Here is a 10,164-nt window from a genome sequence, read left to right as displayed (position 1 = left end):
TTCCTGGGGCTACCAGATCATTCCTGGGCCACCAGATCATTCCTGGGGCTACCAGATCATTCCTGGGCCACCAGATCATTCCTGGGCCACCAGATCATTCCTGAGGCTACCAGATTATTCTCAAGGCTACCAGGTTATTCCCAGGACCTACAGGTTATTCCTGGGGCCACCAGGTCATTCCTGGAGTCACCAGGATATTCCCAGGCCTGAAGGGGCTCCAGGAGAGCTGGAGAGGGACTGGGGACAAGGGATGGAGGGACAGGACCCAGGGAATGGCTCCCAGTGCCAGAGGGCAGGGATGGATGGGATGTTGGGAATTGGGAATTCCTGGCTGGGCTGGAATTCCCAGATTTGCTGTGGCTGCCCCTGGATCCCTGGCAGTGCCCAAGGCCAGGTTGGACATTGGGGACAGTGGGAGGTGTCCCTGCCATGGGGAAAAAGTGAGGAGTGTTCAGATGACAACACAACAAAAGCAAGAATAAATAAGTTTTGGGAAAAAACCAGCCTGCAAATAAAGAAAAAAATGGAATGCAGCCTGAATATTTTAATCCAGAGGAAGTCAAGAGCTGCCTCTCTCATGGTGTGAGTGGATTGATCCATTTTTCTCTTAAAAAGAAAAAGGTTTTTTTAATGTATCAGGGAAGGAAATTCTAAGCTCTGCTTGGTGGAATTTCAAACAAGAAATTCTGCACACTAGAAAGCAATCTCACACGGAATCAAGTTGGTAAGGGAAGGTAATTACATGTACAGACACTCCTGTGCTTGAACTCCCGAAATTAGAGTAGCTGCTTCTCAAAATGATCCTCTCAGGAACTGATGAAAAGGGACAAAATCTGCATCTCGTCTGTCACAGTGACCCTGCTGGGACACTGAGAGCCAATGCTCTGAGCTCCTCACATCAAAATCAACCCCAATGTTCCCCTGGCACCTTCCCCAGCAGAATTATTACCATGGAGACTTCACATAAAAATAGTAATAGTGATCCTAATTAATAGGCATTAAGGCTTTCCATCACGAGACATTGAGAATGTGACACATTCACGGTTAAACCCAGCTGAAAATGAGGAGGAATTGTTATTTTTGGAGGTGAAGCCTCTGCTCAGAGGCAGTGACTGAATCCCAGGGCTGTGAAGGGCCAGGGACAGCAGGGAATGGCAGCCCAGAATTTGGGGGCCTGAACATGGAATTTGGGATTGTACACTGAATTTCTTATTGTACACTGAATTTCTGATTTCATATTGAATTTTTTACTGTATATTGAATATCTGATTTCACACTGAATTTCTGATTTCACACGGAATTTCTGACTGTATATTGAATTTCTGATTCATACTGAATTTCTGGCTTTACACTGAATTTCTGATTGTACACTGAATTTCTGATTTCATATTGAATTTCTGGCAGGTTTCTCTGCACACTGAATATCTGGCTGCACACTGAATTTCTGATTGTACACTGAATTTCTGATTGTACACTGAATTTCTGACTGTATATCGAATTTCTGATTCATACTGAATTTCTGGCTTTACACAGAATTTCTGATTTCACACGGAATTCCTGATTTCACACTGAATTTCTGATTTCACACTGAATTTCTGGCCGGTTTCTCTGCTCCCCCCGTGCTCAGCCCTGCGCTGGCCCCTGGCTCTGAGCCCTGTGGCCACCAGCGGCTCCAGGGGAGGGAGGGGACAGGGACAGAGCCTGGGGGCTGCTGGCACCTCCTGCATTTACCTGGGACACGGCTTCCAACCTCAGCCTGCCAGAGAATCAGGGAACCCTGGAATGGTTTGGGCTGGAAGGGACCTCAAATCCCCCCCAGAGCCACCCCTGCCATGGCAGGGACACCTCCCACTGTCCCAATGTCCAACCTGGCCTTGGGCACTGCCAGGGATCCAGGGGCAGCCACAGCAAATCTGGGAATTCCAGCCCAGCCAGGAATTCCCAATTCCCAACATCCCATCCATCCCTGCCCTGTGCCATCAAGAAGTCCAAAGGAAAACTGACCCCTCCAAACTGAGGTTAATCCTGTGAGAAAGCCCAGGATAAAAAAAAAAAAAGAAGAAGAATAAATTGTCCTTGGACTTCACTCACAGTTTTTTAATGGATTGCAGATGGAATCTCTTGGATGGATATTTTTGCCCAGCATCGTCAATTTTATTGGTGATTAGAGGCTCATTACTTTATTTTTTTATTATCCCTCAGTCCCAGCCAGGGCTGGGGGCACTGGGAGTCCCATGGCTGGCTGAAATTCAGATTCCAGAATAAATCCAGGTCCAGAATAAATCCCAGATCCAGAATAAATCCAGATCCAGAATAAATCCACATCCAGAATAAATCCCAGGTCCAGAATAAATCCAGGTCCAGAATAATCCCAGGTCCAGAATAAATCCCAGGTCCAGCATAAATCCAGGTCCAGAATAAATCCCAGGTGCATGTGAGGGAAATCAGGTCACCAGTGATGATTATTGGGATTCAGAAACCAGGGGAATTTTCTGGATTCATGGGTGTGTCTGGGCAGGAAACACAAATACCTGGATATTTTCACTCTGAAGGTGCCCATCAGTTTTCTCATCCTCACCTGCAGCTTTGTGCTTTGTCCCATTTTTGCTTGTGCAGGAATTTTTTAAACATATTCAGGAGTGCTGAGCAAGAAGGCTCTGGAAGATGTCATCACCATGGGGTGGGACTGATGGGATGGAGCCCGGGGCTACAAAGGTTAATTCCTTTTGCATAAAACCTAGCTGATCTAAAACCCTGTGGGATTATTCCTCGGTTTGCATTTTCCTGAGCAGCACAAGGGGCTCGCAGGCTCTGACCTGCTGGAGGGCTCTGAGCTCCTGGAGGCTGCTCTGCCTCTTGTGTTTTGGTATTTTTAGACAATCCAGGGAGATCTGTGTGGGTGAGGGATTGGGTGACTGGATATTCCAGGGGGACATTGCAGGGGGACATTGCAGGGCCGTGGTGCTGAAGGTGACACCTGTCCTGTCCTTGGAGGGTGAATGTGTCACCTCCCCTGTCCTGTCCCCTCCCAAAGCTGGTCCCACAGGGCAGTGCCTGCCCCACATCTCCCGTCCTGGGGACACTTTTAGGCTGGAGTGCATCCAGGGAAGGGAATGGAGAATTCCTGAGGGAGCTGGGAAGGGAATGGAGAATTCCTGAGGGGGCTGGGAAGGGAATGGAGAATTCCTGAGGGAGCTGGGAAGGGAATGGAGAATTCCTGAGGGAGCTGGGAAGGGGCTCAGCCTGGAGAAAAGGAGGCTCAGGGGGGCCCTTGTGGCTCTGCACAACTCCCTGACAGGAGGGGACAGCCGGGGGGATTTGGGATCTGCTCCCAGGGAACAGGGACAGGAGGAGAGGGAACGGCCTCAGGCTGGGCCAGGGCAGGCTCAGGGTGGATATTTGGGGAAAAAAAAAATAAAATATCATGGCAAGAGTTGTAAATAATCTAAACAGACTGGCCAGGGCAGGGTGGAGTCCCCATCCCTGGGAATGTTCAGCAAAGTGTGGATGTGGCATTTGAGGCCGTGGTGTCCATGGAGCTGCTGCTGTTGGGATTGATGGAGCTCTGAGGGATTCTGTGACTCTCCCTCCCCGCTGTTCCTCCCAGGGATGTGCCTGCAGGGCTGGCTCTGGCTCCCGGTGCTGTTCCCTGTTTGGGAATGCTGGTGGGAGCTGTGTGCTCGTGGGAAGCTTGGGAAAACACATTTCCTCGGGAATGACTGTGCTTTTCGTGAGGAGCCATTTTTTTAGGGCTGAATATCCTGGCAAGCTGTGTCACTGGCAGCAGGATTTCCCTGTAACCATTCCATGTGTTCCCGGTGCAGGTTATCCCGGGGAACAGGGACAGGACCCAGCTCCTTGTCCCAGGGGGGATGAGGGGCTGCTCTCCTGGAATGGCACGGACTGGAGAAGTGCCTGGAGCCGAGCAGCTCAGCTCGGGGGCTCCAAGAGAAGCTGTGGGAGTGGAGAACTCACCCACAGAGCCCTGGTGCTCCTGGGCACCAGGATTGGAGCTGGCACTGCTCCAGGGATGCTGCTTCTCCCTAAAGGATGCTGAAATCTGCTGTGCAGAGCCTTTGTGGTTCCTTTCTTCGTGGTTTGGAGTGGCCAAAGGGCTGCCAGAGCTGCGGATCAGAGCAGAGGATGCAGGAGAGCTGCCGTGGGAAGGGGGGCAGCTGCTCCAGCAGGGTTTGGGTGGAACTGATCTCATCCTGGCAGCTTTTCCCAGGGAGCCAGCCTGCCTTTCATCAGTCCCTGGATTGGAGAGAGCCTTGGGATGGCTGTGAACATCTCGCAGCTTGTGGTCAGATGAAATGTGGGCTGATGAAACCAAACCTGGATGGGGGAGCACATCAGCTGCTCTCTGCAGAGCCTGAATCCGCCTCCCCTCCGCTGCGGATCCCCTGCAAACATGGGAAGTTGCAAAATTTCTGCTTAGAATTAATTCTTTGCCAGAATCTCCTTCGTTGCCTTTTGTAGAGCCTGGCAAAGGCAGCTCGGGAGATGAAGTGACTGCAGAGGAGCTTGAAGGCAGCAGCTGCCACACAGGGACCAACAATTGCATGGATCATTGCCGGGGTGTGAAGTGCTCTGTGAACAGACCCAGCCCGGCTGGGAGCAGCAGCAGCACAACCTTTGTGCAAAGGAATTCCCTGTCCCCCTGCAGAGGGAAAGGCTGCGGGGGGGGATGGCTGTGTTCCAACGCCCTGGGTTTGAAAACGGGACACAATGTCATTGCAGAGTCCCAGACTCACAGAATCCCAGCACGGACAGGCTGGAAGGGACCCCAGAGGGTCACTGGTGTCACCTCCCTGCTCCAGCAGGGCCATCCCAGAGCTCAGGGCACAGGATTGTGTCCATTGGCTCTGGAATATCCCAGCGAGGAGACTCCAGCCCCTCTCTGGGCTCTGCTCAGGGCAGGAGTTCTGCTCCTGTGCCAGGGAATTCCTGGGATCAGCCCCTGCCTGTTCCATTTCAGCCACTTGTCACAGCTTTGTGCCCTTGTCCCTTTCCCTGTCCCTGCTGTGCCACAGTCCCTTCCTGTCCTCATTTGTGCCCTTGTCCCTTTCCCTGTCCCCTGCTGTCCCCAGCTCCATTGCAAGGACACAGGAACGGCCCCCAGCCGTCCCTGGGAGAGGCTGCAGGCTCTGGTGGAGCACAGTGCACAGAGATGAAGGCACAACCAGAAAAAAATGTTCCTCTGGGGTTTAATTGTGACACGAGGGTGAAGATGCTGCTCCTGCTGGGAATTTCCTGAGTGACCCCAGAACAGCAGTGCAGCACAGAGCAGCAAAGACCACGTTTGTTTAAGCATGAAAGCTCCAAGGATTGCACATCTTAGAATTTATTTCCTTTTATTTGCTCTTCCCAGAGGAAACCTTTGGGGCACAACTCTCCGAAGGCACTGAGTGCTCGCCCAGCTCTCTCTGGGATGGTGCCAGCTCCCAGCAGAGCAGCAGGGCCAGCCCCGGGGCTGTCCTGGCACACGCAGCTCACTGGGGACTTTATGGGGGTCACATCAGCGCTGGGGGGCTCTGCCTGGATGAGGCACGAGGGGGTGACTGTGGCGTTTCCAGCACATGCTGGGATGGGAGCAGCCCCCGTCCCACAGCGTGGTCCCTGCAGGAGCAATCCCAGCCCTGGCTGCTGTCCCTGGAGCCCTGTCCTGCTCCTCCCCTCCCTGGGGATGCTGGCAGGTGACTCCAGCCCATAAAGGATTTTATTCAGCCACCTCCACACGGCTGGATTGGATCCATCTCCCCAATCCTCCAGGGGAACCAGCCCTGGCCCCTCCCCAGGGCACGAACCCACCATGAGCTGGGGGAGCTTGCACAGACTCAGGCAAGCCAAGAGCTCTGGATAATTAATTTTCTGCCTAACACATCCTGTTTTTTCTCATTTTTGTCTATGAAAACCTCCACAGAGCTCCATGCTTATGACATTTCATGTGATACCAGACCAAGCACATTTTCTCAGTCAATTCTTATTAGCTGCTCTTTCTTTGTCTCCCAGTCTCTCAGTCATTTTTTTCAAAGTTTGTACAATACAAATTTTAGCAGTTAAATTAAGCTTTTTGCTGGCTCACACTGAGCCCTTGCCAATATGAAGTAGGTCAGTCTCAATTTGGTTGAATTTTCTAAATTCTCCTAATTGTGTTTGTTCAGACCAGCAGAGTCCCAATTAAAACTGCCCTCACCGTGTTCAGCAATATAAAACTGAGCATGTGGAGTCCCGGGAGGAACAGAGCCCTCTTCAAACCCTCCTCTGCCTCCTGCAGAGACAGAACAGCCCAGGGCTCACTCCTCACTGCACAACAACGAAAGTTTCCAGAGCAGAAGGTGAGTGAGGAGCTCCCTCAGCAGCTCCAAGTGGGACTGAGATCCCCAGAACAATCCCAGCAGGAATGTGGCTGGGACATCAGGAGATGCAACAAACAGTAACAAACCAAATTCCCTCTCTTGTTTATTCTTTCTCCAAACAGAATTGGCACTGGACACTCAGCACAGAGGAACTGGAAGGGTTCAGCCACGAGCTGTGTGTGAACCTTCTTTGGAGCAGTCCTTGTGAACACATTCCTTCATCATTTGAAGCCCTCAGAGTCCTGCATAAAAGTGATTTCTGTTTATTCCTTCTATTTATTCCTTCTATTTATTCCTTCTATTTATTCCTTCCTTTCTGTTTCTATTTTTTTCCTTCAGCTTTTGTGTCAGTGGGATGGAGACTGAACTGGGATGTCTGAATGAAGGGAGGAAATATTAAAACCTCAGGCAAAATTTGTCCTTTTTTTTTTTTTTTCTGGTTGCAAAATTCTGGGGTAAAATGGATGTTTGCCAACATCAGGCTTAAAATTGTAGCAGTTCTGATCATCATTAAATCATAAATTCACAGACTGGTTTGGGTTGGAAGGACCTTAAATCCCAGCCATGGCAGGGACACCTCCCACTGTCCCAATGTCCAACCTGGCCTTGGGCACTGCCAGGGATCCAGGGGCAGCCACAGCAAATCTGGGAATTCCAGCCCAGCCAGGAATTCCCAATTCCCAACATCCCATCCATCCCTGCCCTCTGGCACTGGGAGCCATTCCCTGGGTCCTGTCCCTCCATCCCTTGTCCCCAGCCCCTCTCCAGCTCTCCTGGAGCCCCTTTAGGTGCCCTCAGCTCTCCCTGGATCCTTCTCTCCCCTGGAAGATCCCAAAATCCCCGGGGATGCTTTGGGGACTCTGTGCTCTGCAGCCCTGTCCGTGTTGGGCTGAAACTCCTGCTCTGGGTCTGCTCCAGGACCTCTCTGGTGCATGAAGAATTGAATTCCTTCGTTCTTAATTAAATAATTGATTGAACTATGGAGTTTCATAGGAATGGTAGATCTGCAAAAGTAGGTTGAAATCAGCAAAGACATTACTAAAAAAAACCCAAGAAATCATATAATTCCCAAACATTGGATTGGAACATTATCAGAATTAAATGTTCCAGACTTTGATTTCTGAAAGTGCTTCATCTCAATCTTCAATAAATCCCTTTTATGTAGAAATTACACTTTTCATATTAAAATTAGCACACATTTACGAACAGAGAGAGCTTTAATGGTTAAAGTGACCCAATCTGAATGAAAATTAACAGCAATTACAATTCCAGAATCTTTTTTTTCCATCAGATCCCTTTAGAAAATTCTGTTTTAATTTAATGTACATTTCCTCTCTCTTATTTTTATCTGCTTTGGATGCATCTGGAGATCCTATTTTTTCTTTTAATGGAAATTTTGGCTGTCTCTGGAAAGCCCGTGGCTCCTTGGAATGGAAATGGAGCCCCTGGGAGCTCGGAGCAGGTGAGTACAGGGGAAGGGCTCCCAGGCAGAGCAGCAGAGGCTCCACGCTGGAAATTCTGGTTGTGCCCCGTGTCTGTTCCCAAAGCCACTGCCTGTGGCACGAGAGTCTCACAAGTTTTCCTCTGTGTGCTTCAGCTTCCACTGCAACTTTTATTTGTCCTCTCATCCCACACTTGCCTGGAGGCAGAGCATGAGGTGAGGAGAAATGAGCCAGGTTTAAAAACCAGCCAGGTTTAAAAACCACCCAACATCCTGCTGGGGTCTGAGCTCTGCTCTCACCACGGCAGGAAAAGGCGATTCCAGCAGGATGATGAATGTCCTGGAATGACCTTGCAGGAAGGCAGAGAGGAGTTTACCTGTGCTGGCTGCTTTCATCCCTAAAGGATTCCTTCCCCATTTCCTATAGGACTCAGGGTATGAGAGATGTCTGAAATTACATTTTTTCCCCCCCCACATTACTCTCCCTTTTCATTTATTTCTGGCTTCTGGGTGTTAATGGGTGGGATTTGTTCCTTAATCCTTCCCCGGTGGAAGTTGTGGTGAATCCCTCTGTGTGTTCCCTCCAAGTTCTTTGGCTTTTGGATTTTTTTGATTTTGGGATCTGTTCTGTCCTGCTCTGCTCCTCTCTGCCGGGTTTTGTCTCTGCCCCATCATCCCCTGCCCTCCCATCGCCATGGAAACCGGGAGAGCCGGAAAAAAATCCCCAAAATCTGCCCCTGGTCCCAGCGAACCTGCGGGAGAATGGGGGGATGATGGGAGCATGGAATGGTGGGATTATGGGATGGTGGAATTACGGGATTGTTGGATTACAGGATTACGGGATGATGTGAGGATGGGATGATGGGAGCATGGAATGATGGAATTATGGGATCATGGGGTTAAGGGATTGTGTGATTATGGGGTTATGGGATTACGAGATTATGGGATTAAGGAATGATGGGATTATGGGATTATTGGATGATGGGATGGTGGGATGGGATGTGCTTTGAGCTCCTTCCCAACCTGAACCATTCTGGATCCTAAGATTCCAGAGAGCCTTTTCCTTCAGCAGCTGTTTCTTTTTGTCTTCAATAAAGTCCCTTTTTTCCCCTTTCTCCTCATTTTGGGTGGCACAGGGAGCTGGCAGCAGTGCCACCCCATGGGCACGGTTTGGTTCCTGGGGCAGCCGTGGGTGGAAGCCAGCACAGCCACGTTCTCCAGGACAAACCCAACGTCCCCTGGGCTGGGGTGGCCACTCAGCTCGGGACAGGGGTCACACAGGGCACCCTGGCACTGCCTCAGGGGTTTGCTTCGATAGGAGGGGCTTCCCTCCGAGCAGCACCTGAGGAGGACCAAGGACAATCGGGACAATCCATCAGGACAATCCATCGGGACAATCCATCGGGACAATCGGGACAATCCATCAGGACAATCCATCGGGACAATCCATCAGGACAATCCATCGGGACAATCCCACCTGCCCCTGGGGCAATCCCACCCTCCCCCCGGGACAGACAGACCACAGCCATGGGAAGCCAAGGCTGGAATCGAAGCCCTTCCAGAGCCAAAGGGAAAAGGAGGAGCACGGTGAGGAGCAGGACAGGATTGCTGCTGCCTAAGGCAGGAAATACTCTGGGAAAAGGGATTTCCCTGGGCCAGTTTGGACCCATAAACCTCCAGTTGTGTCCAGCCACTCCCTTTGAGGTTCTGATCTCTCATCTCTCCGAGCTGATCTCCTCAGAGGTCGATCCCTTTGAATTCCTTGTTCCAGCTGAGCCTCTTTGGCCATAGGAGCTGCTCCCACCTGCCCAGGCACCTCCTGGACTGCAGGTGAGTTCCCTGGGAGGGGAATCAGGTCCCTGGGGGTGGAATCAGGTCCCTGGGGGTGGAATCAGGTCCCGGGAGGTGAAGCACAGGGTCCCCGTGTTTCTGAAGAGCTGCTGATGTTCTGAAGCCCAGAAGGTTCGTGGATGACTCAAACACTGCACTCTTCCCACCTTTCTGCAGCATTTTCTGTTTATGGATTTATGGAAATTTGGGTTTTTAATCAGCTCCAAACCCCAAGAACGTTCGGATTCTGTGCCACAGTTATAAATAATTAAAACTGGGGAAGGAAGGAGGGATGTTAATGTGCTGGGGAAGTGCTGTAGCAGCTCTGCTGCGTTTCCTCGCCTGGCCCTGCAGCTCTGGAGGAGCTCCTGGAGAGGAGCAGGCCAGGAGAGCAGTGCCAGGGCACAGCAGCCTCAACTGCAGCCACTGCCAGCCTGCCTGGGGTCCGCTGGAATGGGGACATGGGGGACATGGGGGACATGAGGGGAATGGGGGAAATGGGGGAAATTAGAGGAATAGGGGACATGGGGGAGA

At 51.1% G+C, this 10,164-nt stretch overlaps 2 long non-coding RNA genes across 2 annotated transcripts in view; both read left to right on the top strand.

Moving 5' to 3' along the window:
- Positions 1–209: 209 nt before the first annotated feature.
- The window catches only part of LOC148223481 (uncharacterized), a 305,708-nt gene continuing 295,753 nt past the window's right edge, over positions 210–10,164 (top strand). Inside the window, exon 1 of the long non-coding RNA XR_015804306.1 lies at positions 210–418. This is a non-coding gene — a long non-coding RNA (uncharacterized LOC148223481). The remainder of the gene's footprint in view (positions 419–10,164) is intronic.
- Positions 6,215–8,793, top strand: LOC148223484 (uncharacterized). Its single transcript, XR_015804357.1, has 4 exons — positions 6,215–6,338; positions 6,482–7,821; positions 7,957–8,016; positions 8,109–8,793. It is a non-coding gene; the product is annotated as an uncharacterized LOC148223484 (long non-coding RNA).

The sequence above is a fragment of the Sturnus vulgaris genome, chromosome 6, assembly GCF_052056855.1.
Source record: "Sturnus vulgaris isolate bStuVul1 chromosome 6, bStuVul1.hap1, whole genome shotgun sequence".
Lineage (NCBI taxonomy): Eukaryota > Metazoa > Chordata > Aves > Passeriformes > Sturnidae > Sturnus > Sturnus vulgaris.
The sequence above is the reverse complement of the archived record's forward strand: the minus strand, read 5'-3'. Positions and strand labels throughout refer to the sequence as shown.